The following is an 18,329-nucleotide window of genomic DNA, read 5'->3' as shown; positions in this document are numbered from 1 at the left end:
CTGCATACGCTGATGACGTTCTGGCGGTCTCTGAAAATGCTTAAAAAGCTATCCCTGCTCTCATGTCATCTATAGAAAATTTCTCCAGAGTGGCTGGTTACAAACTAAATTAAGATAAGACTGAAGTGAAACTACTAAATAACCAGGGGGCAAAGAGATCATGGGAAACTCCAGCCTTTCATGGCAACCGAAATGTATCAAATATTTGGGCCTAGATTTCGACAGAGATCTGATCACTACCCTTCGCACTAATGAAGCCTATCTTTATAAGAAAATTGCCACGCTACTGGAGGGGTGGTCCCCTAAATATCTCTCTTGGTGGGGTAGGGCTGAAACATTGAAAATTATGTTGACTCCTCTGATTAACCAAGCATGTTGCTAATGACTTTCTCTAATGATTTCTTGACTAAAACCTATAAGCTCTTCAACACATTCCTCTAACAAGGTAAGAAACCCTGAATATAAATGCATTAGCTCCAATTATCCAAAGAAAAAGGCGGTCTGGGTCTACCAAACTTTAGGAACTATCAAACAGCATTTCTCGGCAAGCAATGAGCTAACTGGTTATCCGTGCACCCAGACTATACTCCAATATGGCTTGCTATAGAAAAGTCGCTCATCAATAATATGCCCTTATCTGCCCTTCTCACCATGGACCTGTCTCACTTACCTCACTCCCAATGCATCCTCCTTAACAAAAGAAGAGCTCTCATGAGGTTAGATCACCTATATAAACTAAAAGTGAATAAATCTAACGTGACCTCTCTATGGCGAAACCCTTTTCTGAGGATTGATGGTAGAATGCTCCACTGGGATCACTGGTCTCAAAAAGGAATAAACCTAGTGAAAGACCTCTTCACAGGAACGTTTCCGTGACCTTTTTCTACCCTCCAGGACCGACACAACTTAACCACAATGGATTTTTATGACTTCCTGAAGTTGAAATCTCTCCTCTCAGCTCGTTCTAATAAACCCTACGATCCGACACTAGTATCTCAGTTGTCACTTATATCAAAATCAGGCCACGCCGTCTCTAGAATATATAAGATCCTACTAACCAAACCCCGCAAGGCACACAAAAAATGTGAGATCAAGTGGGAATCCAAACCCAAATCCGCTAACATCCCGTATGACTGGGGCAAAATATACAGCACGGCCTTTTCAAACAAAATTTCCCCGATTTTATCACAGACAAAATATATGTAATTAAATAGGTCATACTGGACCCCGGAAAAGATTTTTAAACTCCACTTAAGCGAAAGCCCAACATGCTGGAACTGCAATGCTGCGGTTGGAATTCTCTCTCATATGCTCTAGACCTGCCCAACTTTGCAAAGATACTGGGATAAAGTTTATAATCGCATAGGTCACACTTTCAACATCAATCCTCCCAGAGAATTCTCCTATATAATACTAGGAGTTCTAGACCCATCTCTGGATAATGTAAATGACCGATACTTGACGGACCTGATGCTAACATTAGCCTGTAAAGTTGTATTATGCAATTGGAAGTGTGCAAAAAATTTATCCTTTAGAGTGTGGCAGGAATGGCAATCATTTCTCAGAGGAGCAGACAACCCCGCACTCCATACCACTCCATGGAGCAAGACTCATCGGAAACTCTGGAAATCTCTGGACGCTTCATCATTGTCATTTGACCTGCCGTGAATACCGCCTGCTGTAGTATCATTTGCATGTCTCTAATTCATATTATTGTGTAGGCTGTCAATAATGGTTACATTTTTTGTGTGACAGCACACTGGTTGTTTATGGGGCTCCTCGTGGTGTATGGATGTGCCCGCTGCTGTTTCCACACTTCGTGATCAATATATGGTCTTCGGCTGCACTTGGTTGGCACTTAAGCGACCTTATTTACATTTATGTAATGATTAAGTTAGATTTATTGTTATTTTCTTTATGATTATTATGCATTCTTTATTATCCTTTCCTTATTTTCTTTATTATTATAATTTGTATTACGTATATTTACTTTGCATTTGTGCGTCTTATAATTCAATAAAAACGATTTGAAATTTTTAAAAAACGTTTCTGTGCTCCCTCCAATATCTCCTTTTGTTTGTCTAACTCTCGATCCTACAAAATATTTTCAATCTCCAACCACCACCACACACCTACAAATCCTTGTTAGGGATTACGTCCACTTAGAAACCGTTTACGGCCAACTGCCACTTTCAAATGAGATCTCTGATGGAAGAGTTAGAAGTGCAATGGGAGCTGTTTCAGGGCTCCTTCAGGAACAAGGTGATCTTTTCAAGTTGCAATAAATCATCTCTACAATGGTGGGTTAACAAAAAAAAAACATTGGTGCATGTGTATTCCTCCAAATATGCACTCAAGCCAGGGCACAGACCACCAACAGAACTTAAAAGGGCAAGTGGAAATATTTCTGTTCATGGTGTGAATGAAAAGGCCTGCATACACTTTATGATGTACCTGATCAACTGCTCCTGTACGTTCTGCAGCTAGAACAACCAGGTCTCAGAAAAACCTTATTGAGAGTACACCTAGAAGTGCTCTCTAAATACAGCTGTTTCATTTTTACACCATTGCAATTATCCACTAGTATAATCAATGGGTTTCTGAAAGGCCTTTCCACAGCATTTCCACCCCTGAGAAAGCGTCATGTTCAATGAGGCTAAATATAACCAGATAAAATTAATGATGAGTCAATTTAAAATAATGCGTAAAGCAGATTTAAAGTAGATTTCCTGGAAAGTACCCTCAATATTAGCCCTGACATCAGAAGAATTAGAAACCGGGTTCATGGAAAAAGTCATTTTTATGAATAAATCCGTCCAAAGGAGCCCTTGGACAATTCATCTTAATAAGTTGCCCTTAAATCTTTTTTTTCTAAGCATATCCAACATGAAACAGCGCTTTATATTTTGGATGTGAATAGGTGCCTCTGACAGTCCATGCACTGCAGGAATGTGCAATAGTATTCCAATTGCCACGCCTTGCTAAGGCTCACATATGAGCATCAGCACTGCACCGCCATGGGCCAGCCACCGCAGGACCACCCAACCTAGATTCCTTTTCAAATCTTGCAGGTGGTCGCATTATGGCTTTGGAGGTGATGCAGCGGGGCACTGGCGGGGGGGCCCAAAGCCACACGCCAAAGTCATAATAAGGCCTAAGTCTGAAGGTAAACTTTTAACCGGGATCTAGCCATCAACCTCTCTGACCCGCGCTCCATTGCGGTCAGCCTAAAACTTTGACTTTGCCCCGGTACACCGCAACCAGATAGCCATGTGTACCACTTTAAGCTTTTTGGTGCCAGAATGCACAATTTTTTATTTAATCTTAAATAATTCATATCTCTTGTTCCCTACATTGGATCTTTGTCATATTAGTGGTGTTTCGAAGATAAAAATGTTCTCTATGTTTGTAAAGTGGAGTTTTATTGTTTTGTGTCTTTTATATATTTACTGGAGGCATTAAATGCTTTACACATACTTTTATCCTAAGTTAAGCCTGACTGCTCGGTTGCTAAGCTACCAAGGTTTGAGCAAGGATTAGTTTACTGAGACTTGACTGGACCTTTCAGTAATTGTGGTATTATTACTAGTTGAGGGTGATAACTCTCTGTTCAGCACCAGCGGAGTTCTGGCGCAGAGGAGATATCCGGAGGTGGTAAGGTAAGTTGTTATTTTATTTTTATTTTTTACACCTCACCCCTGCCCCGTCATCCTCGATTGTTGCTGGCTGCCACTGCGTACATTTGAAAAGGCTGTGTCCTGTCTCCACACAAAGGTTTGCATATTCCCTGTAGTTAGACTGGAACAAGGGCAGGGAAAGCAGGGCATCTGTGCACTTCAAAAACATGCCTCCATAAGCTTCTCCCCACTTCAAAGGAACCACTGTGTATAAAAGAAGGACCCCAGACACCACCACTTCAGTACACCTCTGGACCTATGGAAACTCTGCCAGGAAGACGTACTGCTGTGTTGCTGAAGGACTGCCACTCTGCCGGACTGCACTCTGCTGGACTCCTGCTATACTGTGCTGACCTGCTTCCTACTACCCTTTTGCCTGGGTGAGAAGGACAGGGTTTGCATCTCTTGAACCAAGAGTGACTCCAAGGGTTAATTGGCTAACCTCATGACCTGTAGCCGCAGGGACATAACGGGCTTCCAACAACCTTGTACTTTCACCTGGACTCAGCTATCTGTGAGTAAACTCTGTCAAGTGGGCCTTTTGGAAGTGGGCTTAAGGTGCTTTACCTGCCTCTGCAGATCCAGTGGAACCAACACACCTCATTTGCTGTGCAACGCAACCCTGAGCAGATCTGACACATGCCCGCTGCTGGGTGGATTGGACCTGACACAAAGACCCTCATTGCCCCTGCAACATTTTCAGAAACACCACTGTGTGACACATCCTCAGTGCAGGCCCTCATATCTCTCATCGACGGCAGTCTTGATGACGACAACGGACTCCGCATCGCACTCGCGCAGCTCTTCGGAATCAACTCATTGTCTGGACTGCATGCCAAATCCTTGATATCGAAATTCACCTCCCAAGCCCTGTTGATGGGATCCTCAATGAAGTTAATGTTAATGGGCATTTGTAGAGCGCACTTTCTCCGGGTGGCTTCATGGCGCTAGATAGACTGAGTAACTACCAGAAAGAAAAATTAATGATATGCTTGCACAAACAGCCAGGTCTTAAGAAGGCCTCTGAACTGCAAGATGTCAGTGCAGGACCGGATTTCCAGGAGGAATGAATTCCAGAGATTAGGAGTAAGGACTGCGACTCTGCAGCCTCCCTGTCTAACTTGTTTAAAAGTAGGAATGGTGAGTAAAGAGAGATGGACAGAACGGAGGTTTCGTAATGGAATATGTCTGTGAATCAGTCTTTTGATAAAAGCAGGACTTTTCCTCTGCAAGACTTTAAATACAAGGCAGCCCGTGTTAAATGCACAGCGCTGCAGGATAGGGAACCAGTGTAGTTTTCTTAGCAAAGGTGTAACTGGTTGCCATCTTGGTTGTCGAGAGATCAGCTGTGCTGCCTGGTTCTGAACCAGCTGCAGCCGTTTGAAAAGATAGAGTGGCATTCCTAAGTATACCGAGTTAGCATAATCTTAATGTGACATAACAGTGGCAATTATGATCTGGATTAGGGCATCATGGGTGAAGAACCGGTGTGTCTTCCTAATCTTTCGCAACTGGAAAAAACATTTAGAAATCACATTGCCGACCTGTGATCTTAGTGTGAGCTCGTTATTCAGGGAGACTCCCAAGATTTTAGCCGAAGTAGAAGGGGAAGGTGAAGGACCCAGCGCTGTAGGCCAATAATATGGGCTCCAAAATTTATGGCTGTCCCCAGTCAAAACAATCTCTGTTTTCCCTGGGTTTAATTTAAGATGGTTATGGTCCAGCCACTGTTGTATATGCAGCATGGAAGCATGGTAGCCTGAAAGACCAACTGTAGGTCATCCGCATAATTGAAGACTGTCACATTTCTATCTATAATACATTTAATCAGTGGAGAAATGTAAATATTAAACAAGTGCGGAGAAAGTGCCGAGCCCTGTGGGACTCCACAAGTGATTTTACTCGGTGGAGCCAAAAAAGGCCCTTGGCGAACTGCCTGAAACCTGCCATCCAGAAATGAAGTAAGCCAGCAAGCAGCCACGCATCCAATACCCGCGAGTCTGGCACGGTCGACCAAAATAGTGTGGTCGACAGTGTCAAAAGCTGCGGATAAGTCCAGTAGTACCAGAGCATGGGGGGAACCCATATCAGCCGGATCCCGGAGAGTATCCAGGACTGCCAATATGACAGTTTCGGTGGAATGAGCCGCCCGAAACCCTGCCTGATGTTGATCGAGGTATTTGGATTCTTCCAGAAAATTAGAAAGGCTGCTTGCTATGTGGGTCTCCAATATCTTGGCAAGAAACGGAAGCAAAGAAATAGGACGATAATTGGATAGGAGCGTTGGATCAGCTCCTAGTTTTTTTAGTAGGGGTACCACTATGGCTTTCTTAAAAGCCATAGGAACTTGGCCAGAAGATAAGGAGTCATTCAAAAGGGTCAATGCAGGGCCAGGGAGGGCTGTAAGGCAGTCTTTAAGTATGTGGGGCGGTCAGCAGTCGGTGGGAGCACCTGATTTCACCTTAGTTAGGAGTTTCTGAAAGGTTTCAATATTTATACTATGAAAGTGACTAAACCTTTTATTACTAGTAGGCGGAGCAGGGGAGCTAGAAATAAAAGAATGCTTAGGGATATTATCCTTTATAGCAGTGATTTTATCAATGAAGTAATCATTGAGAACATCGCATAGTGTCGGGGATGGTGGAGCCTTCAGTAGGATTCTCTCTGGATTGGAGAGTTCATCAACTATATTAACTATTTCTTTAGAATATTTGTTGGAATTGGTGATCAGTGAGGAAAAGTAGCTGGCTTTAGCAGTCAGTATACATTTCTTATATTCTTTCCTAGCAACAATGTAGATACGTTTTTGTGTCCGGGCAATATTTTGAGCGCCACTGTCTCTCTAGTTGACGTAACAACAGTTTCTGGTTTTTACGTTCAGAGGAGAACCATCTTGGTGCATCAATCGGATGAGCTGATTTTAGCCTTGTCAGGGGAGCATGCTTATTGCTTGCGTTCAGTAACCATTCAGAAACCTTAGCTTCTGTGGCCTCGATATCTGTCCCCTGAGACGGAGCAGTGTCAAAAAGCATGGAGAGAAAATTTTCTTTATTTATAGAGTTCCATTTCCTAACAAGGCCACCTTTGGGCATGCTAGGTTTCTCAGTTGGCAAGAAACGGAGTGTAAATTTCAGTAGTTGGTGATCGGACCAGCAACAAGGCGTAATGATAGGAGTGGAAGTAGTCATGCCATTAGTCCAGACTTGATCCAGAATGTGCCCTTTCTGGTGAGTGGGAGAAAGTACCTGTTGAGTTTTTCCATGATTCAGGCCTTGCACCACAGTTGTGCCGTATCCCAAAACCGATGCATCCCTTTGGCTGCACTGTACATCCTCGGCGCAGATTCAATCTAGACTCTGCAACCCAAGATTTAAGGCACTTTTGTTCAGAGGACCTAACTGGGTCCCTGTTTCCAGCCCATGCTCCATCGTGGTTGGCCTGAACTGGAGACTTTGTCCCATCTGACGTGACCAGATATCAACAGTCTGCGCTTTATGCTTATTGGCGCAAATTTCTCTAAACACTTTCACATTCAATATCTCCGGTTCTACTGATTGCATTGTTGTCATTTTGGTATTGTTGTATTTATTGAATTAATCTCTATTATTCTAACATGATGTGCAATCCTTTTTGCGTGGTGCTTTCACTGTTTTTCTGCTCGAAGTGTTGCACAAATACTTTATACATTGCCTTTAACTTAAGCCTGACTGCTCTGTGCCAAGCGAACAGGGGGCTGAGTGCAGGTTAATTTGAGGTTTTCTTGTGCCATACTCTGACTAGGATTGTAGTTGCTGATTGACCAGGGCTCCCACCCCAGTCAACCAGTAACCCAATATCTAACAGATTCCATTCCACAGTCTTTATTGACATGACCTGACTGGAATCCATTTGAATTAGAGAGTGTTGGATGGTTGTGGTTGGAACTGGAGGTGGAAGTGGAGAACATTTTAATTGACTTTGGCAGTCCTTCTGTTCCACTCTACACTTTAGAGCACAAAGGAATATGGTAGAAACTTGCTGACACCTATCTAGACGACACACATATCTTTGAAAGAAGGACCATAATGCATGCCTGTGGGTACTTGCTACATATTTAGTTAGGGTCAACATCCAATAAAGTTCTAGGTCCACATTTAGGACCCCTTGCATTGCTGACCAGCACTTCAGCTCTTTCTTGGAACAATGGAAAAGAATAATCCTGCCTGTGTGCTGCAAGATTAGTTAGTCAGTCAAATTCACTTTATTCAGTTAATTAAAACCATAAAAGCATACTACAAAATACACAATAAAATTATTTACAAGAATATTATAAAATCACATTCATCACAAAATACTAAAGACAAGATCTAATTCATCAATATATACATTAGAAAAATGTAATGAGATTTCTATCACGGATGCTCATTATTAACAAATCTTCCTTTCCTCCTTAATCTGACAGTTGTGGTTAAAAAGCTAGCTATGCTAAAAATTTCCCAAACGCTAATTAACATTTGCAAATAATTATAAGCCGGTCTAGCCTTGGTAAAACCTTTGCATTTTAAAATGGGTAATATGGACCGGTTTCGGATGTGCAAGAAATGATCACAAAATAATACAAAGTGCATTGAGTCCTGATTGGAAAAGTTATCACAGGTACATACTTTCAGATCCTCTAGCTTTTTCCAACCCATAGGTTCAGCAAGGAGCCAATGTAGTTGATTCAATCTGAATCATACCAGAAGAAAATGATGCTGATTTGTCACTATGGTTAGATATGGCTCAATTGTTTGTGATGTACTTAGCAAATGGTGTGCCGGCACAAGAGGTTTACTTAATTCCTTGGACTCTCTATCACTTTGTGTATCTGGATGTACATGCGTTTGACCCAGAGCATGTCCGCTTTAAGGAGTTTCTCCAGGTAGCTATATATCAGATCTCCCCAGGTAGGTTGCAATCCTTTTTACATAATTTAACCACAGGATCCTGCTAGCTAAATCAAGAGTTAAAAAATCACGACTAACATTGCGGTTCATCTCAAACTCCGGATTTGTCCAATTACCTATCCATTTAAGTGAAATGAATGAAATGAAATCAAATAGGGATTTATAAAGCGCATGGCTGCCCTTGAGCGTCCCAGCCCTAATGATAAGGTAGTAGCAGAGGAGGAAAATCAGGGAAAGAGCCAAGTTTTCAGACCCTTGCGGAACGTAAGATGGTTGGGTTCCGCTCGCAGGGTGAGGGGGAGAGAGTTCCACAGTTTGGGAGAGATGAAGGAGAAAAGACGACCTCCTGAGCGGGCCTTTTTGATCCTAGGTACATGTGCCAGGTGAAGATAAGCGGAGGGCAGGTTTCTTTTAGTATCATGATGTCTGATCCAGTGTTTGAGAATGGGTGGGCCATTGTTGTGGAGGATTTTATGGGTCAAACAGAGCGTTTTGAAGTTGACCCGCTCCTGCACCGGGAGCCAGTGGAGTAGCCTTAGGGCTGGTTTTCCAGAGCTCCTATGGGTAGCACCTGTTAGCAGCCTGGCTGCCGAGTTCTGTACGCCCTGAAGTTTGGAATTACTTTTTTTGGGGCACCAAGATTGAGGGCATTCCCGTAGTCGAGTCTGGATATTAAAAGACTCGGGATAATGTGTTTCCTAGTGTCTTGAGGAAGCAAAGGCAACATTTTACGAGTAGTCCTAAGGATACCGTAGCATGCTCCGGCAGATTTCCTAGCTTGGGTTGTGAACGAGAGGTCCTGGTCTAGCCATATGCCCAAACTTTTAATAGAAGATTTAGGGGTTGGGGCTGGACCCATGCAGGGAGGCCACAGAGAGTTTGGAATAAAGTAGGCTGGGTTACCTAGTACCATGATCTCCGTTTTCTCGCCGTTAAGCCTAAGATGGGATCGGTCCATCCAGCATGAGATGTCGCAAAGGCAAGAATGGAGATTGTCGGGGGGCGGTCGGGTTGGCTGAGAGATACTACAAGCTGCGTGTCATCCGTGTACGTCACTAGCTTGAGTCCATGGGGGGACACTATTTCCTGGAGGGGTGACATGTAAGCATTGAAAAGGGTAGGGCTCAGAGAGGAGCCCTGGGGAACGCCACCGGGTAAGGGAGTGGAGTGAGATTTAGAGGATCCCTCCCAAATTTGGAAGCATCGGTTGTGGAGGTAGGATTCCAACCAGGCTAATGCAGGCCCTGAGATACCTAATGCCCTTAGCCTATGGATCAGGATGTGATGGTTCGCGGTGTCGAACGCCGTACTTAGATCCAGGAGGATCACTGCCACTGATCCTCCTGAGTCCAAGATTTTGCGCGCTTCTTCCACAACAGCCAATATGGCTGTCTCCGTGCCCTGACCTGGGCGAAAGCCCGTTTGGGAAGGGTGGAGGAGGTTGTTATTTTCAAAATAGATTTAGAGCTGCTTGTTGACAAATTTTTCAGCCGTTTTGCACACTATAGGCAGAAGGGAGATGGGGCGGTAGTTACCCAGATCTATTGGGTCGAGATGTGACTTTTTCAAAAGGGGCTTCACAAACAATGGACTTTTTCCAGCCTGGGGTCACAATGCCTTGGGTAAGGGAAGTGTTTATGAGTTGGACCAGAGGTGGGAAGATAGTTGATGTAACTGATTTAAGAATATGGGGAGGGGCTGAGGATCGATGGATGAAAAAATAGGGTGAAGGTTCTCTTCTGTGGCGGGGGAGAAGGCGTTCAGACCTGTGCCGGGTTGCAACTGGGTGAGGGGCAGAGGAAAGGGGGAAGTGTCATCTGTGAGGGAGGGAAGAGATTTTAATATGTTTTGAATTGTTGCGTTGAAGAATTCAGCGAATTCATTACAACGGTCCTTGAGCGGGTCATCAGGTAGGGGAGGGTGTGGTGTTTTTAAAAGTTTATTGATTATGCGAAACGTTTCTTTGGCTGGGTTTGAGGAAGTTCTAATTTTTTCCTCAAAGAAAGCTGCTTGAGCAGATTTGAGAGCTTTTTTATAAATGAGGATTGCGCAGCTATAGTCTTTCTTTTTTTGGGGGGTAGATTCTTTCCTCTAAGCTCTTTCATGTTTTTTGCATAGTTTTTTTAGTAAGCGGAGCTCATGGTTGAACCATGGGGATCCCAGCTTACCCCTAGCGATCTGAACTGGGGTCTTGGGAAGGGTTAAATTGAGGGAATTTTCAATCCAAGCAGAGAACCTGGTGTCTGCTGCGTGGGTGAGGGAGTCATTAGGTGGCTTAGAGCATTCCAGGAAGTGCCTCCATTCCTCTGTATCCAGTTTTGACCAACGACGTTCGAGACAGGAGGAGGGTAGTTTTGGCCGGTATGGAGCTGGCAGGTGCCAACTAAAGCAGATTAAAAAATGGTCTGTCCAAGGTAAGGGTATCGGGTTTTGAATTTTAAAATTTGGAATGTTCGAGAATAGGGGGTCTAAAAGATGACCCTTTTTATCAGTGGGTTGGTCACTGAGAAGGGGGAGTTGGTAGGCTGCAAGATCAAGTTGTAATTCTGAAGCTCCTTTATCATTGGGGTTGTCGAAATGAAGGTTTAAGTCACCCAAGATGATGAAATTGAAAGAAGTGCTGGCTAATGCCAGAGCGGCTTCCAGAAGAGAGCTTGAAAAGCGACCATGGGGGCCAGGGGTCTATTATACCAGGAGGCCTGCGAGAGATTTCCCTGGGGAAATTTGGATCGAGAACAGAGCATTTTCACAATCGAAAATGGGGCTGTTGGTGATGCGACAGGAGAGGTGGTCTTGATATATCAAGGCAATTCCACCTCCCTTCCCTGCTGGTCTGTCAAGGCGCTGTATCGAATAACCCAGGGGCAGGGCTTGCGCAATATCTGGGTTGCAATCAGCTATTAGCCATGTTTCTGTAAGAAACAAGACTTCCAGGTGGTGGTCTTGTAACAGCATATTTATTTCTGGAGCGTGTTTGGGCAGCGAACGGCAGTTAAGTAGGGCCATGTTGACTGGGGCCTATGTGGGAAGACGGTGCTCGGTTCCCTGAAGTTGGAAGGGACATGATGGGCAATGTGTGGGCGAATTCAACAATGTGAATGTATGGGAGCAGCTCAGCTGGGGGGACTGTCTAAGTCGGACAAGAGCCTCTCTTGCGTATAGAGCTGAATGTGCAGCACTGGTGGGGATAGTGCTGGGTTCTGGGCCCGATCTGGCGCGGACGGGAGCAGACGGGCTTGCCTCTGGCCTCCGGCGCGCCATCGGCGCGCCCGCTACGCTCGTCCGCTGCGCATCCGAAAGGGATGTTGCATTTTATAGGTTGGGTTGAGTGGGCTGGCGAGAGACTAGCACGCCGACCTCCCCCACCCAAAATGGCGCCCGCGGTAAAATCTCACGTCCAGGAGCCCTAAATCGGCAACCTGGATGAGCTTGTCCCTCCAAGAATAGGAGCAGTAAGTATGATTAAAATTATAGATTGTTTTTAAAAAAATTACGGGGCAGATTTACAATAACTGGCGCATCCCCAGGGATGCGGCAGTTATTGTGCGCCGCAGCTCCGCCACCCATGGTGCGCCGCATTTACAATGCGGCGCAATATGGGGCAAAAACGGCACAGATGCGTCACGCATCTGTGCCATAAAGTGGCGCATTGCTGGAGTTGCGTCGCAAGTGCGACGCAGCTCCAGCAAGGCTCGGGGGTGCCCTATCTGTCCAATGCTGCATCAAGCCTTACGTCTGCTTCAAGCAGGCACAGGGTTTTGACGCAGCATTGGCCTAAAAGTGACTGAGTGAAATCTTGTAGATTTCACTCAGCCACTTTTGCGAGGCGCACCTGCCCCGGAACGCCCACCCTCCGCCGGAACGCCCACATGTGGCGCAGGGCATTACAACGTGATACATCTGCCTAGATGCGTCACGTTGTAAATGGGTCGCAGGGATGCGCCACATTTATGCCACCGTTGCGTGACGCAAACGTGGCGCAAGTCCAACATAAATCTGCCCCAACGTTTTTGGGAACAGGTGGTGCAGACACATAAATGTAGTTCTTTATGGCAGCACAAAGGACAGTAAAGATAAAAATGTAAGCCTAAGTCCCTGGCTTTCCGCCTCAGGGACTACTACCTTAGTCGACGGTCATGGCAATCTGGGTGCTTTTGTAGGTTGGGTTGAGTGGGCTGGCGAGAGACTAGCACGCCGACCACCCTCACCCAAAATGGCGCCCGCGGTAAAATCTTGCGTAAAGGAGCCATTCCTATAATGTCTGATATAAAACCTATACCCATTTCTTGGTGTATGATATAAGTAGAAGCCGATGGCGGCATGGATAGCAGATTTCTTTAAAAATTGTTTACCACTGTTTGGACATCCCCGGCACCCCTATATCCCCAGAGATCAGAACCATAACTAGCTCCCCCGTCACCTTGCCCCCCTCCCCTTGGCCCCCTCCCCCGCACTCCGGCTTTGTCTGTCTTCCTACTCAACACCAGGTCAGCGGTCAAGCACCACCACGAGCTGTTTGTCTTACTCGACTCAGAGAAACCCGACCTACTGCTCCTGACCGAAACCTGGTACTGTGACACTTCCCTCCCTGTTCTCCTGGCCACTCTACCCCCCTCCTATGTGGCCCTACGAGCCGACCGGCCGGCAGGCAAGGCTGGCGGTGGGGTCGCCCTTATCGCTCGGTCGGAGTTGAACTTTCAATCACTTCCCTTTTCCCCCATTCCCCCTGCCGACTTCTTGGTAGTCCGCTCTCTTTCATCTTCCCTCCCCATCACCTGCCTCTTAATGTACCGTCCTCCTCAGCCCTCGCCATCATTCCTGCCGGCATTTCAAGATCTGCTGGCCAACTTGGTGGTCAACTACGCCTCGGTCTTGGTGCTAGGGGACTTCAATTACTGGCCCTCAGACCCACATGAGTGTTCAGCCTCAAAAGAATTCACAGATTGCCTTTCGTCCCTCAATTTCGTGTCACACATATCCGTCCCCACTCATTCCCATGGGCACACACTGGACCAGGTCTGGTCCCTCAACCTCCCTGTGGCCTCGGCTTCTGTCTCGCCGTGCCCATGGTCCGATCATGCCCTCATCTCCTTTTCCATTCTCCGCAACCTGATGCCTAAAACTCCGCACGCCAAAAACACCTGGGCGCGGAACTGGAATAGACTGGATTATCCCTCCTTGACCTCCCTGCTCCGCAACTCCACCCCTACTCTTGCTGGCCTACCATCTGCCTCTCAAGCCAAGGCCATCAACACCTGGCTGGCTGGAGGCTGCGACTCAGTGGCGCCCCTACGCCGTATTTCCATCCGCCGACCAAAGGACTCCAATAGATGGTTCAACGACCACCTAAAAGATCTCAAACTGAGCGCCCGACGGGCGGAGAGGCAATGGAGGAAAAATTACAGCCCCTTATCAAAAACCCACTTTTTATCAGCACTGGCCAAATACAAATCAGCAATCCTGGCTGCAAAAATCACCTACTTTTCGTCTAAAATAACTTCTGCAGAAAACAAACCCAGGGAAATCTTCGGCATAGTGAATGACCTGGCATTCTCAGACCGAACCTCGCCCCATATCCCTCCCTCCCAGCCTCTCTGCGACCAACTTAACACCTACTTCTTAGACAAAATAGCTACCATTAAGGCCAACATCCCACCGCCCTCGTCTGCCTACGTCGATCCCTCCCCCCCTTCCGTTCAATGCCCTCTTACCTCCATTCCCCCCCTCACTCAGGACTCTTTCCTGGAGATACTCCCCAAAGTGAAGTCGGGGTCTCCCGCGGACGTCTGCCCGGCACGAGTCCTGCAGCAAATTTACTCCGGCTGCCCTAACCCCCCATTGCCTTCCTCAACAGCTCCCTGACACAGGGCGTAGTGCCCTCTGCACTAAAGGCAGCTACCATAGTGCCCATCCTGAAAAAACCTGGCGCTGATCCTTCCATCTCGGCCAACTACCGCCCCATCTCCCTGTTACCCTTTCTGGGCAAGGTGATGGAACGCCACGTCACCGCGGCATTTAGCGCCCATGTTGAGGCAAATGGGGCTCTGGCATCCCGCCAAGCCGGGTTCCGTCCCAGGCATTCAACCGAATCAGTCGTGGTCTCAGTCTTAGACAAACTTAGAAGGGGCATGGATGAGAACAAACACCAGGCACTGGTCCTCCTAGATCTCTCCGCCGCCTTTGACACGGTGGACCATACCATCTTACTTACCCGTGTCAAGGCGGCCGGCATTGGGGGATCAGCTCTGGTTTGGCTCTCCTCCTTTCTGAGGGACCGCACTGAGGGTCCGGCTAGGCGACTTCACGGCCACTCCTCTCCCTGTCACCTGTGGTGTTCCCCAGGGATCCTCTCTCTCCCCCTTACTTTTCAACCTTTACATCTTTCCTCTCATTTCCGCACTCCAGCAGCTGGAGGTCACCGTCTATAATTACGCGGATGATCTCCAGCTCATCTTTGATCTGTCTCCCTCTCCTCTCTCTGTCTCTAACTTCCAGTCAACTATGACATTCATCAGGGACTGGATGAACCACAACCACCTCAAGCTGAACCCGGACAAAACCGAGTTGGTTCTTACTGGTGGTTCATCCAGCCCCTGGAACTCTCTCTTCTGGCCCCCCTCTCTTGGTCCCGCACCGACCCCCTCCACCACGGTCAAAACACTCGGTGTGAAAATAAACAACCAGCTCACCCTTCATTCACAAATTAGTTCCGTTGTATCCTCCTGCTTCCTCACTCTCCGCACTATCCGCACTGTTTCCCGCTTCTTTTCCCCCCAGGCACTTAAGATCATCATGGCCGCACTGGTGATATCGCGACTGGACTACGCAAACGCTCTTTACCATGGCGTCCCCGCGTACAGCTTGCGTAGACTCCAGACTATCCAGAACCAGGCAGCCCGACTGGTATACGGCCTCCCTCGTTATCACCATTCCACCCCCCTTCTCAGGGAGCTTCACTGGCTCCCTGTAAAAGAACGTTCCCTCTTTAAGATCGGCTGCATGGTCTTCCAGGCCCGACAGGGCACTGCCCCCGCTTTCATCTCTTCATTAATCAATCCTTATGTACCTGCAAGAGAACTTCGGTCTTCCTCCAAGTCCCTCCTTCAGATCCCTCGCTTCACACGCAAAAAGTGGGGCGGGGCCAACTTTTCCACCCTGGCCCCAACTTTTTGGAACTCACTCCCTGACCACCTCTGTTCTGCCACTCAGTATCTCCCCTTTCGTAGAGATCTGAAAACGTTCCTCTTCAGCCAGGCCTTCCCCACTTAAACCCTCTAATATCTTCTCTTATCTTTCTTTCTGGTCTTTTTCCCTCAGTTGCCGAACCCCCTAGCGCCAAGAAACCGCAAGGTGTACGCCGCGCTCTAGAAATATTTTAAATTAGAATTAGAATAGTGTTATGTACGAATCTAGGACCCTAGTGTAATTTTCCCGATTCATGCCCATATATAGGTATAAATCACCCGATCCTTATATAGGCATAGAAATCATACCCTTATTTAGACTGAGCCTATGCAGCCCAAATACGTCATGGCTACTTCCACTAAGTTCCGAGAATCCACAACGATTTCTAGGAAAAACTCGCCTTCAGTAGCTAGAGACTTCCCCTTGCCTGAATAATAATTTATCAATGAAATCATGGAGTTTTCAAAGAACTGAGTCTTTGATGAAGTTATTATGTCCAATCATCGGCACCTTCAAGGTATTAGTATGCCTACATTTGCCCAGACAAACACACGGTGGTTTGGAGCAGTTCGACTATCTACTTGCCCAACTCGCCCTGCAGCAGCAAGTGCTGAAGAAAGCCGACCCTCCAGCTGACGCACTGAGAGACGCTGTCTTTTCTCCTGCCGAGAAATCCAGCTCCAGTTTTTCCAGGCTACCCTTGCGGGTTGCTGGGAAATCGAGTACTGAGAGAGAGATACAAGACCTCTATCATTCTAGAACCAAGGTACGGATCTGATTATACCCTTAGATAATTTTTGGAATAGATTCTTGGCAAAGAATACAAAACTTAAGCCACACCTCACTTACTTCTTCCCTTGTACTAGACTTAGGTTAGATACACCAGGGTAGGCGTATTTTAGAAGCACCAGTTGATTACTTTTAGTCATTATTTTATAACAGTATCTATTTTAGGTATTTTAGGTAATTTATGGCTTAGAAACCATATCATGCTTTTACAGTACTACTTCATAATACTTATCGTATTATATACCTTGTACTTTATAACTAGTATTACGATTGTAGCAGTACATTTCTTATGCTTGAGAAAGAAGACTGTTCAATAAATACTTTTTATTGAAAACGCCCGTCTCTCTATTTTCTCATCACCTCTGGTGAAACGAAGCATGAACGATTGACTGAGTAAAATAGCTATCTATTGTTTCCGCGAATCTGCAGATTGATTTCTTATTCTTGGAAAACAAAGTTGTCATGTTTATGCGGTTGTCAGAAACTAATCCCTTCTTGTGAATTCGAGAACGTTTCTGGTGACCTCTGAGCTAGCTGCCACTCACAATTAAGTCTAATATATTCGATAGAGATCTAGTCGACCTCAGTCCTACGTCTAAACTATAGTATATGTTATTCCAATGCGCAGAGACTATTGGGAATGTAGGAACTGCACTACATGGCGCCCAACGTTTGGTAAGGTGATAATTTAACGCTAGATACTAGAGTAACTCAGTCGTGCTTTTCACACAGACCCCTTTTTTACCCGTAAATACTCCAATAGATGTCTGGAGTGGGTAAAAGGATAATATCCGCCAAAACTAGGTAGGACAAAAATCCTATGTATTAGTTTTTGGTTTGTTCAACGTTGAAGGATACAGTCTTCCAAAATATTGTGCACCTAATCTTTGTTTCCTTGAAACTTGTTCTGCAAACTCTTTAGTTAGTAAAATAAGGAATAGTGATGAAGAATTAGCTGCAGCTGCAGCTCAAGCAGTTTTAGCTGACAGAAATCTCCTACAGAATGACCCGGATGTTATAATCATCCCGGTAAATGTAAAGAAAAACTATAACTTGCAAACTAATAAATAATGGAGTATCATCGAGGGGTGGTAAAGTAATATTTGTTATAGAGGCACATGAATATCAGCAGAGAGAAGTGTTCTATTCATGGATTCACTTTCCTCCAGCAGATGGAGGGACACACAAGTACCACTACTGCAAAGTAGAGGAACCTCCAACGGAATACGTTCCTTACGAGGACGTTGAAATTCCATTAACTTACCAAGAGCATCAGCTCTGGTTTAAAGGCGCCCTACAACATGAAAATCACATCACCAGGCTCGGTCCACTAGGTAGACCAGGAGCAACATGACCGGTACTAGCCAGCTATACACCACATCCTGACATTGAAAACATCACAGGTCGAGAACTGTTAGTACAGCTAAAACAGTTGATTAAAATACATAGAAAATTGTTCAATATGTCATGCGGACTTTAACGGTCCAAGCTACTTTAAGGATTCTACAGCACACCCCTCACCAGGGGAACACAAACAAAATCACACCACAGACTATACAATCAGTCATTGGTAAATTGCCCGCAAAAAGGGAACAAATTCCGTTCTGGTTAGCTCAGAAAATTACTCAAATAGAGGCAGTATTCCATGATAGTACACCTCATGAGAAACACAGAATTCTGACAATCTGTTTACCAATGGGGATAGCACCACATGTGGAGGACTGTGACACTTGGGGTACAGCCTTTGCTTCAA

The sequence above is a fragment of the Lissotriton vulgaris genome, chromosome 2_1 (assembly GCF_964263255.1).
Source record: "Lissotriton vulgaris chromosome 2_1, aLisVul1.2, whole genome shotgun sequence".
In the NCBI taxonomy this organism is placed as follows: Eukaryota; Metazoa; Chordata; class Amphibia; order Caudata; family Salamandridae; genus Lissotriton; species Lissotriton vulgaris.
The sequence above is the reverse complement of the archived record's forward strand: the minus strand, read 5'-3'. Positions refer to the sequence as shown.